Genomic DNA, 18126 nt, shown 5'->3' with positions numbered 1-18126 from the left:
ATATATATAAATCCAATCATGGATTGATAAATATAATGCGTGTTTTACCAACGCGTGTATTTGGGCAGCCGAATAAAGCATTTCTTTCTGCGATAGCTATTGAACCACACCGTACGATAAGTTAGTTTGTTTGGGCTTTCCAGTTCTTGGCATGAACCAGTTATTGGCAGGTCAACTTTTGTTTCAATAAATTAAGGTTTTGGTGCCAACAACCGTTTCAAAATTGATGCCAGTTATAGGCTGAACTCTCCGATTAAACTTGCACCAATTTTGCAACGCTTGTTGGCACCACACTCTTAATATTTAAAAACAAAGGTTCAAAATAAAGAAATAAAACTAAGGGTCATGAATTTTTTATTTACTTAGTGTTTTTGATTTACAATATAAGACTTTAAATTTTTGTATACAACTTTCATATTTTAGAATGTTTAAACTTTATAACTAATTAATTTATTCTAAAGGAACGAAATTGCCGTTTTCTCGTCATTAATCGCTTTTTAATATGCACATTATGAGATAATTTTGAAATGAATATCGATAGTTGTATATAACAAAATAATGACCATACTTATAAATATTAATATTTTAATATTAGATAAATTATTATATTAGAGTGACGATAATACAATTAACAAGTACCTTAATTTTTATTGAGGTTACTAACAATTATATTATTAAATAATAATTCATAAAACACTAATAATATGAATTTGTTTGGAGCCCAAACCACATCTATAGAATAAAAGACAAAACAGCTAATAATTTCAACTTTATAGTCGTTGTAGTTATTGAGATACAATGATCAACGAGTGGTATCTGTTCTTCTATATGTTGCTAGTGGGATGTTGAACTGTCTCATGTAACATCTCTAAAAGCCCTTCCACTGTGATATCAAAGGCGACATTTGTGGCTATGGTAGGAACTGTCGAAGTCACTAAGACCGTAAAAACTACGCCATTTACTGCCGTGGCAAAGGATTTTTTAACTGAAAAATTGAGACACCTATCGACAACCAAGCTTGATGAGAATAGAATTTAAACTATAAAATTAGAAATTTATCGTCAGAAGATTTCAAAACGTAGCAATCATTATCCCAAATAACGGTAAATGACACATCCTTAAAAATTTTATAAGACTAATAGTAACAGGTTTCCGTCGTAGTACTGCAGTGCTACTTCCGAGCTGACAGTAAATCATAACCACGCCTATAATTCAACTTGCCGAATGAATCCTACAAACTAATGAAAAACATGTCAAATAGGAAATGTACAAATTAAAGCACAAGAGCCCAAGAGGAGATAAAAGTCAGTTATTTCACCCCAAATTTTATTAATCTAATAAGAACTATGTATAATTACTAGTTATAATCTAGTGAATCTGTCAATTATAGTTGGGAGGAATAAAAAATAGCTGTTTAAAACGATAACAAAAATAAAGTTGCCACGTCAGTAAATGTCCGTAGTTTTAGTGACTTCGACAGTTCCACCATAGTCGCAAATGTCGCCTTTGATATCACAGTGGAAGGGCTTTTAGAGATATTACATGTGACAGTTCAACATCCCACTAGCAACATATAGAAGAACAGATACCACTCACTGGCGTATTGATCATATCTCAAAAACTACTATAAAGTTGAAATTATTAGTTGTTTTTTTTGTCTTTCATTCTATAGAAGTGGTTTGGGCGCCAAAATTATATGTGTTTTACAATTTTTTATTAAATAATATCATTGTTAATAACCTAAATAAAAATTATATTACTTGTTAATTATATTATTGCCAATCTAAGATAATATTTTATCGTATTGATATGTATTTCGAAACAGACCATCGAAATGTGCACTTTAAAAAGAATTTTACGCGTGGTTAATGATTAGGAAACGGAATTGTCTTTCTTTTGTATAAATGAATGAGTTATAATGTTTTCAAATTTAAACATTCATTGATAACTCTTGGGTTTTACTCCTTAGAGCAAGGTTCACCTGTCAATATCTGACACCTAGTTATTGAAATGTGAGCCTTTGTTTTTAAATATTAAGAGTTTGGTGCCAACAACCGTTTCAAAATTTGTGAAGGTTTAAGCTGAAGGTTTAATTTATAACTGGAACCCATTTTGAAACGCTTGTCGGTATCAAAACCTTAATTTATTGAAACTAAAGTTTACCTGTAAATAACTAGTTCATGTCAAGAACTGGAAAGCCTCAACAAACTTACTCATCGTACAATGTCGTCCGATAGCTATAGTAGAGAGAAATTCTTTATTTAATTTTTTCATTCTGAGCTCCTTATCATTAAAATAATCAACAACACTAGATTACCTACTACAACATAATTTAGAGTAGAGTAAATTTGATAAAATATTATATAGTTTTTTTAAATCCAACAACTCGCAATCGGAAATATATATCTCAGGGAAAAGGAGACGTACAGATGTCAGATATCACTCAATTTAAAGCTAGTTTAATGTGCTATAAAGTAGTTTATGACTTTTTTCTTTGTCAGAGTAGTTGCTTTTATGGTATTTGCATATGAATATGCATTTTTCTGATGAAATTTTGTATGAACAACTATAAATCAATTTATTTTAACAAATGTCATACCAACTATATCTTGAAAAATATTGATCGTAAACAATTCTGTCAGGGCTTACATTTTATCAAATTTATTCTACTTTAAATGATGTTCTAGCAGGTTTTCTATTAATGTAAGTACTTTTAAGGATATATAGCTCCGAACGAAATTTATTTTATTTATTACTTTTTTAAACAGCCGCCATTTTTTTTAAATTCCTCTACTATACTCGGCAGACTCATCAATTTTGACAAGTAATAATACATAGTTTTAATTGAAGTAATTAAAAATTGGGGTAAAATGACTGACTTTTTTCTCCTTTTGGCATATTTTAGTATAACTAAATTAGAACAGAACTAAAAAATAAAATTGGAAGATTATTGTCGGTATATTTCAAAACGTAGCTATGATTTTCTTGAATAAGATTTGATGATCCAGCCCTTAATTTATCATTATCACGGTAACAGGTTACCTTGGTGGCAGTACTATCACAAGGTTAAACAGTATCACAGTGCTTGTTTCAAGCTGATAGTGAAACATAACCCCACTGATAGTTCAACTAGCAGAATGATTCATAACTAATGACAAATAACAACTGTCACAATAAAAAAAAAAGGTTAAACAAGAAACATTCAAGTTTTGAGTTATAAAATCTGCTTGTACGACTATATGCTATGTACAACATATTCACATTAAATATGATAAACTACATCATAAGCTGATACTAATGCGATCTTGTATGATACAAGTCACTTTGCAGATTTACATCAATATATTTATTTATTTAGTTTATTTTTCTCCACGGAGTCACACTACAGAATGAAATTATATTAAGATATAAGTGGAAATCTGTACACCATTTACATCTGAGAACGAAAATTTAAATATAAATAAAAGTACTTTCTGAGAGTTACCGCAAAAGCAAAAATGCATATTTATGAATAGAAATAATGAATAATATTCTAGTAATAACTGACTTAAACATGAATTGAATAAACAAATTCGAAACCGGCTAAGAGAAATTCAAATCAGGATTAACACGGTAAAGCATTCAAACGAAATCGCTATTACCCGTTATCACGCAAACTAACCCCACCGAATCTAATCCACTTTTTATTGGAATCTGTCATTATAATAAATTTCATTGTGTAAGGAATTATAAATAAAGGTAAAGATGAATTTAATAAAGAAGTGTATGTAAACTATAAATCGATAAGACTTATCTCCCCCAAAATTATAATTATAACATCTATCAATAAATGAAGTTCGATTTAAAAAAAAAAAATATATATAGTGTAACTAAAACATGCTATTGAAGATGTAATTGAATTACTTATGTAATGGTTCCAGCCCAACTTCTACTCATATAATATCTCCGTTCATAAACATGTAAACGGTCATTAAAATTAATGTAGAATTAAATAATATATTATATTATATTATTAAAATTTTATAACTTTATATTGTTGAAGATATTATAACTTTGTTTTGTTCCTGTTTTAGTACGAGATATTTGAATTTGTTGAAACAATAAGAAGCTAGAGGCATTAAGTTTGTAGGATTGCGGGTCCATTTTGGAGTTAGTTTTAACGGCGCTGGGGAGAGCTTAATATTGTCCCTTTTGTGGCCAGTGGTGGTCGAGTGCCATGAATAATTGAATACAGCTATATCTGAAGTTGAAATATTGTCTTTTATGTATATTATTATTTTATTAACCCGCTATAAAAATTGTATGTTATTAATTTAACGAGCTTATAAAAAAAAATTAATTCAATAACTTATAATTTAGGGTTGATTTTTTTTTTCAGAAATTGCATTTTTAGAATGCAAAAAAAAATCCATTTTTAATTACATTAAAAAATCTCAAAACTCTATCATAATGGGGGCAGTGGTAGCAGCGCGGCAACGCCCCAGTCTACTAACCCAAATGTTGTCAGATCGAGTCCCGGTCCCAACCGGACTTTTTCAAGCAGAAAATAAAACAAAACTCATTCACAACCTCCCCCGGGTATTTGTGTGGCCCGTTGGCCCATTGGCTTGCTCACAATCCCCCCATAATCATCATTATACACATTATAATCACAACCCATTGGTGGTACTCACAAAAAATAGGCGTCGGAGAGACGAACCCACCTTACGAAAAAGCCACGTCGAGAAACGCGAGGACTTAGGCCTCCATGGTCTGTCGTCCATATAATAATAATAGAATTTTATTTTATTTATGTCTATTTTAGTTTGTACTAGATTATTTTATTATTGTTTGTTTGTTTTGAAAGAGCGTTTAACAGCCTGGTCGTCAACGCCCGTTAGTTGTTGGTTTTGGTAAGGCCTAGTTGTTCCAAAGTCATAGCTTTGGTATGGTGTACTGATCCGCACCAGTGGGACTCATTTCCGTGAGATTTGAAATATTATCTAGCTAGGCAATTATGATTTGTTTAATAATCGTTACGACAGTGGAAAGGATGGGAAAAAGATGATGAAAAGCAGATAAGTAAGTATTTTAATTTTAAACGTGAGGCAAGATAATAGATAATTATAATAATTAATTATTAATTAAGTTAGTCCGATAGATGAATTTAATTATTGTATTGGTTTAATGCACTTACTCAGCCTCCACTGGCTCATAACCATTCACGTAGTGAAAGGGCTGCACTAAGATCTCGCAGTCAATAATTTAAGACTTTTCCTTTTAAAGTTTTTTTTTGTTAAAATGTTTTGGTTAGAAGTGGCTCAGGTTTGGATAGGTGAATATTTTTTCCATTGTCTAGGTATTATTAAAGTAGATTCATTTTTTATATATATTTTTTTAAATGAATAAACACATTTTATTTATTGATGCCTAACAATTAGATTCATGCAAGAGTGATTCTTCTTTTTCTTGTTAGATTAGAAATGAGGTATCTCCCAATATTTATTTTTCGCTCGTCAGCATGGTCGTTGTCCCTCAGTCTTAGCTTCACAAAATACATTTTGGTATTGCTGTTAATTTAGTATCCTTGCGAGAGGACAAGAAAACTACAAAACTAAATACAAATAAGTTGATAAAATCTAGTAAGGAACAAAGTCTCGAAATAAGCACGGATAAAAGAATATATATGGTTAGCAGTAGAAACGGAAGCCATTTCGGTGCTATTGCTATAGGAGGAGGAATACATTAAACAGGAAGAAATGTTTAAGTATTTAGTTTATACGGTAACTACAAAAAAAAAAAAAAAAGCTTCCACCTTCTGTCCAGCGAATCAAAGTTTTTGAAAACAATGTATATCGTAAAATATTCGGACGAGAAAAGGATGAGTTAACCGAAGAATTTAGAAGGCAACAGAACTTTGAGTTGAGGGGACTTAACTCGATAAGTATAATTGAGTTTATAGCATTGCGGTAAGTAAGGAATGAATTCCTAAAACGTTAAAACAACGAGTTCGAGGGGTAGACCAGAGCGAAGATGGGAGGATTAATTAAGACTGATCTGGCAGATTTGGATGTAGGCGGGCTTCAATGGACGGATGTATGTTGATAGTGACTGGTAGTATCGGCATTGAACCTTCGAGTTCACCAAGCCTTTATTATTATTATTATATTATATATGATTATATTATATGATAGCAACCTGATGTATTTAGACAGCATAGATAAATAAAGTATTTCTCTCTCTCTAAGCCAATGTTTCGGCCTAAACTTCAAGGGGATCCAAGTACCAATATTTTACCACGTAAAGTTAAACCCTTTTAATTATGTATCCCATTTTTAATAAAGCATTTTAATGCTAAATTAACTAAGATAGGTAATACAGAATACCCTTATTTTAAACCCGACAGGACCTGAAACTTCTCTGAAGTGTGATTACTGGTTCGAACTTATCTAATCGTAAATATAATTGAGGTTATAGCATTGCGGCAAATTAGATGGCCGAGTAAGTTTGTAGGGCTTAGTAAAGAATGGATTCCTAAAACCTTAATAGACTTTAAACAACGAGTAGACGTTCGAGGGGAAGACCGAAGCGTAGCTGGGAGGATTGATTAAGACTGATCCGGTAAATTTGGGTTTAGACGGTTGTCTATGAAAAGATGTATGTTTATAGCGACTGATGGTATCAATATCGAACCTTCGGGTTAGTCAAGCCTTTATTTTTATTTATTATGTTTAAGACAGGCCGATGTGAATCACTGCAAGTTTGATTCTGCAAATTCTACTAAATCAGTTTTAACGCAATCCTCCCATCTACGTTTTGGTCTACCCCTCCGACGTTAACCCATCGGCTCAGTGTTTATTAACATTTTGGGATTCGCTCGTTACTAAGCCCTACAACCTTACACAACCATCTTACACGCCACAATGCTATAATCTGAATATTTACCGGGTGTAGGTGCTTTAATTCAGAGTTATGTAGTCTTCTTAATTCTCCCGTCAATTCATCCTTTTTCCGTTCGAATATTTTACATAATACTTTATTTTCAAAAGCTTTAAGATGCTGTTGTTCCGTTATTGTAGGAGGTATAATAGTTTTTTAAGTTCTAAACTAATGGGACAGAAGTAGCGATCTAAGCATTTCCGATTCGTTTTTTGCTAGTTACTGTAGAGCCTAAATACTTAAACTTATCTACCTGTTCGAATGTATTTCCTCCTATATCTATCTCTATCTCCTATATATATCTATATTATATCACTGACATTGCCTGCGTTCCTACAGCAAACCATATATTTTGTTTTATCTATATTTATTTCAAGATCTAGTTACTTACTGGAGACTGGAGTTTAATTTTTTTTTTTTTTAAATACACCACTAATGCCTGTTGAACAGATTCGATACTTAGGACTCCATCTTGACAAGAAAGAGACTTACTTGGAATCCACACGCAAGACTGAAGCGACAAGAAACTGCTCGTAGATTCCGATTGCTACAACACTTACTTGACAAACGCTCTAAACTTCCCATTCACTACAAAAAATTAGTATACACTACAATAATCAGACCAATTTGGACATATGTAATTGATCTCTGGGGCTCCACCAAAACATCAAATTCTTCCCGCATCCAATCGTTACAATCCAAAATCCTACGTAAAATCCTTGATGCTCCTTATTACATCACAAATAAACTCATTCACAAAGACCTTAACATCCCATTCGTTGCAGATTTGGCCCAAAACAGATATGCGTCCTTTTATTCCAAACTCCTTGACCATCCTAACCCATTAATTCTTAATCTTTCATCCTTAACAATCCCTGATAATCCTCCGAGGTGTCTGAAAAGAAGATGGCCACGGGACCTTCTGATTTAAATTAATGTTTGAAGTACCACCAATGGGTGGTTCCTTCCCAAGTTTTTCAAGTGTATATGAAACATACTACATATTTACCTATTGTACTATTTTATACAGTTGTAATTTACATTAAATAAATAATAAAAAATAATTTTTTTTTAAAATAATACTTTTTATTTATTGATAGATATTACAATCTGCCACAGAATTGTGGGCTATAGGTAATAGTGATGAATGATCTCATACATACTAAAATAAATTAAAAAAATAAATAAAAAAAACTCTTAACATATATAAAAACAAAAGAATAAACAAAATGAACATAATCAAACTATCTGCATGAAAAATAAATAAATAAAATAATATAGTCTCTAGTCACATTTACACTCTAGGAGTTTAATTAACGCAGTTGTATTTAGTTCTATTGTTACCTTGACCTCACCCAATAATACCAAATCATCAGAATATCAAAGTACTAGTATTTTACCCCCTAAATTAAACTCTTTTCAGTATGTATCCCATTTTTAATTTCGCATCTTACTGCTAAATTAAATAAGATAGGTAATAGAGAAGGGCCTCGTTTTAAACCCGACTTGATCTCGTATTTCTCAGTAGTGTTTACTGATTCGGATTTATCTAATGGGTAAATATAATAGAAAGGGTTTAAAATACTCTTTCTTGATTATTCCTCCTAATTTAAATCCAACATTCGAATTAATCCAACAACCCTATGTATTTTTATAGATTTATAATAGTTTGTTTCTGTTAATTCTAACGTTGATCCCCAAACAACACAAAAACTAGAAGATTCTTTCATTTAAAGCCTGAATTGCTTAAATTCGGGCACTAACTTCAAGAAAAGCTCTTTTAATGCTTATTCAGTAGAGCAATTGCCTTGGAGTGTTTTAGAGCTTTAGCAGTTTCTCTTGCTAATATAGCATTATTTTCTCTGCTTTATTGAGCAGAATAAAAAGTACTGATAGCTCTGAGTATATCTTTTCAAAGCGTTTTTACTGCAAAAAGTTATCTCTTCTCAAAAGAAGTGATTCTAGAAAAGTTTGGGTTACAATTTTCTCCTATTGTTAAAAATTGTTTAAAAAAATTACATAATAATATTATTCTAATTAGTTTCTTTTTAGGAAGTAAATTCATTATTTTTACATAAAATTCAGGATTTTATCTAACATGTTTTTGATTGTCCAATGTGGGTCAAATATGCATCGTTTTGTTCTATAATTTGTTGCCATTTTAAAGATAGCTTCATAATACCTCTCTCATAGAAGTCTTCGTTCTTATTGTCGAAAAACTCTAGTAACCGATTTTCATAATCTTTTCATGATGCTAATTTCTAAAAGAAAATTAAGCAATGCAAGAAAAAGATGATAATCGCTTGTCGTCTGGTCTGGATTATAGATTCGATTTTTCACATTTATTTCGATTTTCTCGAAAACGGTTTTAACGATTGTGATTAAACTGGGCATGTACCAGAGCTTAAAAGTGTTTTTTTTTTGTATTTTCAATTTTTCCTTAGTAGTAGAGAAAGTACCTTTTATTTTGTTTATTTAAAATAATTAAATACCTTAAAATTTTGCATGAAAATGGATTAACATAAAACTATGAAAGTAGTTGATCTCCAGCTTGAGGAGATAAGAGAAACAAAGATACTGTATAACAATAATCAGTGTGGCCAAAACAGGTAAGAGTGGGAATAAACAAATAAAAATAAATAAAATAAAATAAATTTATTATATTAATAAAACAAAAAAAAGATAAATAACGACACAATATTGAAAACGAATTGCTTTAAATATTTTGGAGAATTGGAATCCAATAAAACCAAAGAAGAAATAGCAACCCCCAACTATGGTTAGGCAGTATAGGGCTCCAATGGAAGTCCTGGCCAAAAAAAAAATCTATATCCTTGAACACGAAATTGAGAACTTTTCAGATATTAGTTAGACCCAAAATACTTTATGCATCAGAAACTCTTAAACTAAATAGAATTGGGGACCTGGAAAAATTGGAAAGAATCGAAAGGAGAATTTTGGGAACTAAAACCAACAGTGATTTTGAATTTAAAATGAGATCGAATGAAGAACTTTATTTGAAAATTAAACAGGTAACAGATGTTATGAAGAAGTGAAGGCTACAGTTTTATGGACATATTCATAGCATGGACAAGGTTAGATTAACAAAGCAGCTCCTTGACCTATTAAGAAATTACAAATCCAAACCCACTTGGTTTCGGGAGTGGAAAATGACATGAAGAACACCATTTTCAAAAACCATACAAGATCCAGGTTTCAAAAACTACACGTGGAAGAAAATGGACTCAGGAGGAGGAGTGGTACTCACTAAGGATAAAGGAGGTGTGGGCTGGAAGAAAGTTATTTTATCCTACCCTCTAAAAGTCTTCTTCAAAAAAAAAAAAATAATAATAAAAAATCATTAATACAAACTATATATAACTAAATAAAATATCTATGTGCATATAAACATAAGTAAGAAAACATAATGAAACTAATGGATGATGATTGACCGTATACAGTAAATTTTTTTTTTAAATAATTTATTTATTGATATTTACAACTGTATACACATATATACAACAAGTAAATTTGCTGTAGGTGACATAGTAACATGATAAAAACATGTGGAGAATCTACCCACTGATAGAACTCCAATAACATTTCTAGAGAAGAAGATCTCGAGGTCATCTTCTTTTCAGACGCCTAGGAGGATTATTAGGTAATGAAGGAGAAGGCAGGTTAGAAACAAGTTGATTTGGGTGGTTGAGAAGTTTATTATGGAAGGAACGGTATCTGGTTCTGGCCAAATCGGCAACATATGGAATATTAAGGTCCTGATGGATGACAAGGAGCATTAAGGATTTTACGAAGGATTTTGGACTGTAAGGATTGGATTCTGGAGGAATTTGATGGTTAAGTGGAGCCCCAAAAGCTCAACTCCGTATGTCCAGATAGGCCTTATAATAGTCATGTAGATCAGTCTTTTGTACTGGATTGGCAGTTTAGACCGTTTGTCTAGTAAATGTTGCAATAGTCGGAATCTACGAGCAGTTTCTTGAAAGTAAATTTTAGGAAGGTCGGCGGCAATAAAGGTAAAAAATATTTTTAAAGAACTATTTAATGTTAACCAATGTTTAGCCATACAAGTACACTAGTTTCCAATCAACCTATATTTATACTTACTTAACTTAACCTTATTATTATCTCTTTTATATAATTAAAAAAAAACAATAATTTATCAAAAAAAATATGGTATCAGTGTTAAAAAAGAAAGAAACAATAATATTAAACTTGTAACAAACTGTGGTATGGTATTGATCCCTTACATTTTGTCCAACTGAGCTCTTTCTAGTGTAGTCAAATGTAGATAGTTGCTCAGAGCTTAAAAATTAAATCCTTTTAATAAACTGAGTAATTGTTCTGGAGAACAGGTCCACTGTCTAAAATATTTCATTCTCATTTCACTATACTTGAGACAAGTTCTCAAGTAGTGAACAGTATATTCTATTTCTCTGGAGTCAATATTATAATAATTATGGATACTATCATGCATCCATCGTTTTAGAGTTAAATTGAGTAATTACCGGAAAATCTACCGCATGGATACAAGATGAAAATTATCATATAAATATGGATTTCTGTCATGCCATATCAATCTGTTAAAATAGTGTTGTTAATCCTCATATCGCTTAAGTAAAAATAATTTAATTTGTCAATTTTTTGAAACACAGACTTTACTTACAAACTTCCAAATTACAACAGGAAATCTTGGAGATGCAGACGTGCAGTCAACAATCTTTACGTAGTTCATTCCGGGAAGGAACAGTCTGGGTTCAAGTTAATTTTCTGATAGCATCTTTCGTTAATAAATTTCGCCCCCTGTTTCCTAAGACTCTGTAAAAGCCCAGAGATTTATAAAAATAAGGAAGCATTATAAATGGCGAAGGTGAGGAAAGATAAACTAAATTAAAGTAATTATAAATATGCATAACATCATGTGTGTTTGATGAAGGTAATTGGAAATTTTAAATACTCTAAAAAAAAACAATTATGGTTTTGAATATTTTAGCCAAAAAGAAACGATAAAAAATCCTTTATATCTTTCTGTAAAATTAATTTAAACATATTAAATGTGCAAAAAGGCAATGACTCAGTTGTTCTCATTTCTCCTATCGCTATAAAATATCATTTTTCTCGGTAGTTTGAAAAGAAAAATCCGTAACTGTCTTAATTTCATCATGTTTTGTCTTATTACAAATAGAAGTACAAAATAATCAGCAGTGCCCGTCTTTATTAGAAGTAAAATGTGCAACATATTATACGATAAAAAGTATAAAATTTGCAGTAAAACCTATAATATATTCAGAGAAAAACATGCAAAAATAATCTAAATTATTCAAATATACTACTAACTTGTCGATAATATGTTGTAAAGTGATAATGAAATTTGAGAAGGGTCGAAAAAAAAACCTAAATTATTCAAATATACTACTTTTTTTTTAAGTAATACTTTTTATTTCATCAAGGACAAAAGGGATATGTAGGTCATGGTGTAGTGTTCTGTTGGAAACGTAGTAGGGTGGATTAACTATGATTTGAAGGATTTTGGATTGAAAGGATTGGATACGTTTGATGTTCGATGGTTTAGCTGTTCCCCAAAGTTCAAGTCCTTAGGTCCGGATAGGTCGGAGTATAGTCTTATAAATTAGTAGTTTGTTTTCTAGTGAGAGATGAGAGGTCCGGCTGAGCAGTCGGTATAGTTGGCTGAATCGTCTGTTGAGGTCTTGTCTTTTAAGTCTAGTATGTTGGTTCCAGGTGAGTCTTTTGTCCAAAATGAATCCGAGGTATCGCACTGTGTCGGATCTGGGTAGAAAAATGTATTACTAACTTGTCGATAATATGTTGTGAAGTGATAATGAAATTTGAAAAGGGTGGAAAAAATAACCTGAATTATTCAAATATACTACTAACTCGTCAACAATTAGTTCTGAACTGATAAAGAAATTAAAGTAGGAATAAAAAAATTAACAATTGAGTACGAAAATAACGCATCATTGCAAACAAGATTATCACAAACAAATTAATATAATTTTTATTAAAAAGGATATACAAAAGTCATAATAATATAAATGAATTGAGAAGTGAAAGAGGAAACCCAAATCAAAAACAATAACACCGAACGTTCTCTATAACAAGCTTATTCCATTTCATAATTGAAGCGATAAGTGGATGAAGGGGCTATGTTATAAATAGTAAATTTTAAGAAAACGAGATTTTTTTTTTTTTTGGAGCTTGTTATATTTTGAAGTGTACTTCTACATCTAGGTATCTCAGTTATTAATTGGATTTTGATTTTAGAGTACCTTACTCTAGGCTCCTAAAGATTTAAAAAAATGTTACATAGCCCCCATAATCCAGCTAACCCTTCAATTATTCCACATCACTGGTTATTATTATTCAAAGAATATTCATCACCTGTGTTAAATTGTTTTGTTTTTTGAGGTTTAATTCTACTCTTCAAAAGTGAATCATAACACAAACAAAAACCCAATTTTATCAATTCTGAACTATACATTTAATAGATAACAAATAACAAAATAGAATGAAAGTTGTTAAAAATGAAAGCTTTTGTTCAAATATCAAATGTTTCACAACAAAAATCAAAATTTAGCTCGAAAAGAATAAAAAGTAGAGTTTGTAAAATCTGTGTTAATTGAAGGTCCTTTCCATGGTTCGAATATCTGTCGAGTTATGGTGGATTTTGGAGGCAGGAACCAAAATGCGCAATTTCACGAAAATTCAGTCTTTAGTTAATTAATTATCAATTAAAAATCTCAATTATTACACAACCGTTGGTCTAGTTACAGAACTTCCTTCCGAGGTATTGCATGCCTGATCCTTCATTTATTCTAGCGGTACAAATCAAATTAATCTAATTTAAATTATTACTTTATTAAATTGTCATATTTAAAAACAAATAGGTATATTTATTTTATTCTACAAGAAATAGAGGTATGTTACGATAGGAATAATTGGTTTGACCCAATGCAAGCGGTTAAAAGAATTTTTCAACCTATTTTTAGCATTCGGGTTAAGGTGCCCGACCTGTAAAAAGGAGGAGACGAAAATTAGATCGGGGTATTCTCGACCCGAAATATTTCGGTCCTTCTAAAGCCCTACCTTTATCCTCAGAAAAATACTGTAAGCCAATTTGATTTTTTACTTTCACTCTCAGATATACTGAATATATAGTAAGGAAAATCATTAAGATCGTAGACAATTATTAATTCCATTTTTCTTTTTTTTTTCCTTTTCTTTTCCGGCTAAGACTCCCATTGGAGTCCTATACTGCCTAACCATAGTTGGGGGTCAAAGTCCTTCATTTTGTAGGACCGCCACTCAATGAAAAAAGTCAACGTCCCAGGCCGGATTCGAACTGGCACCGCCAATAGACATGAAATTGGTTAAGACTGTGTCTTGGCCGCCCAAGTCGAATTTTCGACGGAAATGCATCATTTAAGATCCCCTGAGTCCAAAAAAAAGTCACTGTTTTTCGATAAAATCAACTGACCGGAAGTTCCACTTTATTCGATCGAATTTTCTGATTTTCCCTCTTTCCGTCAAAACGGCTCTAATGATTTTGATTAAACTCGGTAAATTAATAAGCAATTAAATTCCCTTAAATATTAAATAATTAACGACTCAATCGAGTATACTCGAACACAAATTTGAATACATACATGAAACCAAATTGGACTCTTTTGGGGAATTTCGTGAACTATATTCGTTCAGTACACGGGAATGTCGTTCTTTAGTTTTTATATAGCTAGAATGTATACTCATAAGGACTAGAGGGCGGGCCCATATGCCACTATGACATCCACGTAACCCAAGCACCACCTAGGGAGTAGGCGGAGAATTAAAGCCAAGATGGTGAACGCCGGATTGGCCCCGTGCTGTTGAGTGTTCAGCGAGCGAATTCTTCTTTTTGGTACAACGACCAAGTGATGTCACACCATCCATCAGGTGACCCATAACATATGGGGCAGAAAGAAAGAACCTAGTCACTAGTAATAACTTTTCTACAAACACAAATGGCGACCCTCACCTCATCATATTCACATCTCACCAATAGACCAATCCCCCCCCCATATCTAAATTCTTACTGTATTCTTTTCGGCCTATCCCTTCTACCAGTTATTTCGTTTTATCTTAATATATTTGTTTTTCTCAAGATCACTTTCTCTCTAACTAAACCCCTTCTGATATCTTAAAACCAAGAGTTGGCTCTAATTCCTTCAGGGCTTAAAATTTGAGCAAGGTCCAGTCAAAACAATATTAGATTGTAGCTCTAATATAGTGTGCGAAATTCTCTGTGAAGAGAGCTGTGGGAAACCTAATTTGGAAACTTGTAACAGAATCTCAAAAGAAGAGTATATCAATAAAATATATAATAGTATATATAATAGTTGTACCTCCATAACAAACCTAAAAAAAGGCTCTCACTACTCATTTTAGACAGAAAAGATGTAAGTTCAAATTTGATGCACCAAAAATCATACATTAATAACAAAAAAAACTTTTAGTGAATTTAAAAATAAATTATTACAATAGAAAAATATTAGAATCGAGCTATCAATAAAAATCGGAAATACATAATTGAAATTCATGTTCTAGCCTAATAAATACATAAGACACAATTAACAACATTAAATGTAAACAGACAAAATACACAACTATATAGATGGCGCTACATCCCGCTATCGAGACTGGGCCTCCACCAAAAGCTTTCGCCAATAGTCAATATAGTACAAGAGCCGGGAAGAAAAAAGGGCAGTTATTTTACTGCAATTGTTTATTACTTTAATGAAAACTATGTATAATTAATAGTCAAAACTGATGAGTCCTCCAAGTACAGGTAGGGGAAAAAATCGGCAGTTTCAAAACCTTAAAAAAACATTTATTTTTCATTCAGAGCTGTATATCTTAAAAACTACCAGCACACTAGAAAACCTAAGAGAACATTTTTTAAGGAAGAGTAAGTTTGCTAAAAAATTCGCCCTAATAGAGCTATTTGCATTCAATGGTTCTCGAGATTTTTTTAAAAAGCAACGTTTCATATAAATACAACGAAATATTAGTAGTTAGTGAATTTATATTGAGAAATCTACATCTCAATAACCAATCAACGTACAATTGTCTATTAACATTCAAATTAAAGATAAATAATTGAATAATTAAAGATAAATAAAGTAGTTTATGACCTTTACCTTTGTAGAAATAGTAGTTTTCACGATATTTAATTATAATTCTATGAACAAGTATTTTACTTTTTGAAAAACTTTATTTCAGAAACCATAAGACCTACTGATGTCTGCTAGCACTCAAATTAAAGCTAGTTTAATTGACTATAAAATAGTTTATAACGTTTATCTTTGTAGGAGTAGTAGTTTTTATGATATTTGACAAAATAAACTCATGAAATGTTAATTTCTAGTTTTTCGTATACAATGTTGGATTTTTGAAAAAAATAAATCTCTAGATCCATAAGACGCACATATGTCTGCCAACACTCAGAATAAAGGAAATTTAACTGACTATAAAGTAGTTAATGACACTTATCTTTGTAGGGGTAGTAGTTTTTATGATATTCACATTTATAATTCTAGGGAGAATAAGTTTGATTTATGAAAAACTTTATTTCAGAGACCATAAGACGTACTGATGTCTGCTAGCACTCAAATTAAAGCTAGTTTAATTAACTATAAAATAGTTTATAACGTTTGTCTTTTTAGGAGTAGTAGTTTTTATGATATTTGACAAAATATATACATAAAATGTTAATTTCTAGATGCACGGATAAAATGTTTGGTGTTTGAAAAAGTATATTTTTAGAACCCTAAGACGTACAGATGTCTGCTAGCACTCAAAACAAAGGTAATTTAACTTACTATAAAGTGGTTTATTACACACATTTCGTTATGAATCATACTTTTTATTATATTCGCATATTAATATAAATTTGGGACCAAAAAATTTGTCAGAACAACCATAAATCAATTTATTTTAGCAAATATCATGAAATCTACTACTCCTACGAAGATAAACTTTTTTTGTTTAATAAATAAAAATTATTTATTTAATGTAATTTACAACTGTACAAAATAATACAATAGGTTCATATGTAGTATGTTTCATATACACTTGAAAAACTTGGGAAGGAACCACCCATTGGTGGTACTTCAAACATTAATTTAAATTAGAAGGTCCCGTGGCCATCTTCTTTTCAGACGCCTCGGAGGATTATCAGGGATTGATAAGGATAAAAGATTAAGAATTAATGGGTTAGGATGGTTAAGGTGTTTGGAATGAAAAGACGCATATCTGTTTTGGGTCAAATCTGCAACGAATGGGATGTTAAGGTCTTTGTGAATGAGTTTATTTGTAACGTAATAAGGAGCATCAAGGGTTTTGGATTGTATGCGGGAAGAATTTGATGGTTTGGTGGAGCCCCAGAGCTCAATTCCATATGTCCAAATTGGTCTGATTATGGTTTATACAAATTTTTTGTAGTGAATGGGACGTTTAGAGCGTTTGTCAAGTAAGTGTTGTAGCAATCAGAATCTAAGAGCAGTTTCTTGTCGTTTCAGTCTTGTGTGTGGATTTCAAGTAAGTCTCTTGTCAAGATGGAGTCCTAAGTATCGAATCTGTTCAACAGGCATTAGTGGTGTATTTAGAAAGGATACTGTAGGACAGGAAGGCAGAGGTTTACGACGGAGAGTAAAGGTGATCTGGGGTGGGATTGGTCAGGATTTATTTTGATTCTCCAGTTTTGACACCATTCTTCAATAGATGTTATGTGTGCCTGTAGTGTTTGTGATGCATTAGTTGGGTCGTTGTTTACAGAAAGTATACATGTGTCATCAGCGTATGTTGTTAGGACTGTTCCCAACTGGGTTGGTATGTCAGCTGTATAAACCGTATAAAGAATGGGACCTAAGAGGAACACCGGCGGACTGAGAAAAGGGAGATGAGTAGGCTAGGCTATGATTTACTTTAAAGGTTCTATCAGTGAGGCAGGAGCGGATTATAAGGAAATATGTTGGGGGTAGGAATTGATGAAGATAAACTACATTAAAAAAATAAAGAAGCCCACTAAAGGAGATTAAGAATCGCTAATTATTTAAGATTTATACAACGGCTTTAGGGGCACTAAAACATGCAAATTGAGCAATCTCTAAATCTTTTTTCCTTTTTTTTTTTTTT

At 31.6% G+C, this 18126-nt stretch overlaps 1 protein-coding gene across 1 annotated transcript in view; it reads right to left on the bottom strand.

Moving 5' to 3' along the window:
* RYa-R (RYamide receptor) overlaps positions 1–18126 on the bottom strand; it is a 707678-nt gene that overhangs the window by 474900 nt on the left and 214652 nt on the right. The gene's annotated exons all lie outside the window — the stretch shown is intronic.

Source organism: Halyomorpha halys, unplaced genomic scaffold, assembly GCF_000696795.3.
Source record: "Halyomorpha halys isolate HHAL.00 unplaced genomic scaffold, Hhal_1.1 Scaffold12.1, whole genome shotgun sequence".
NCBI lineage: Eukaryota > Metazoa > Arthropoda > Insecta > Hemiptera > Pentatomidae > Halyomorpha > Halyomorpha halys.
Note: the sequence above shows the minus strand (reverse complement) of the source record. Positions and strands in the feature narration are given on the sequence as shown.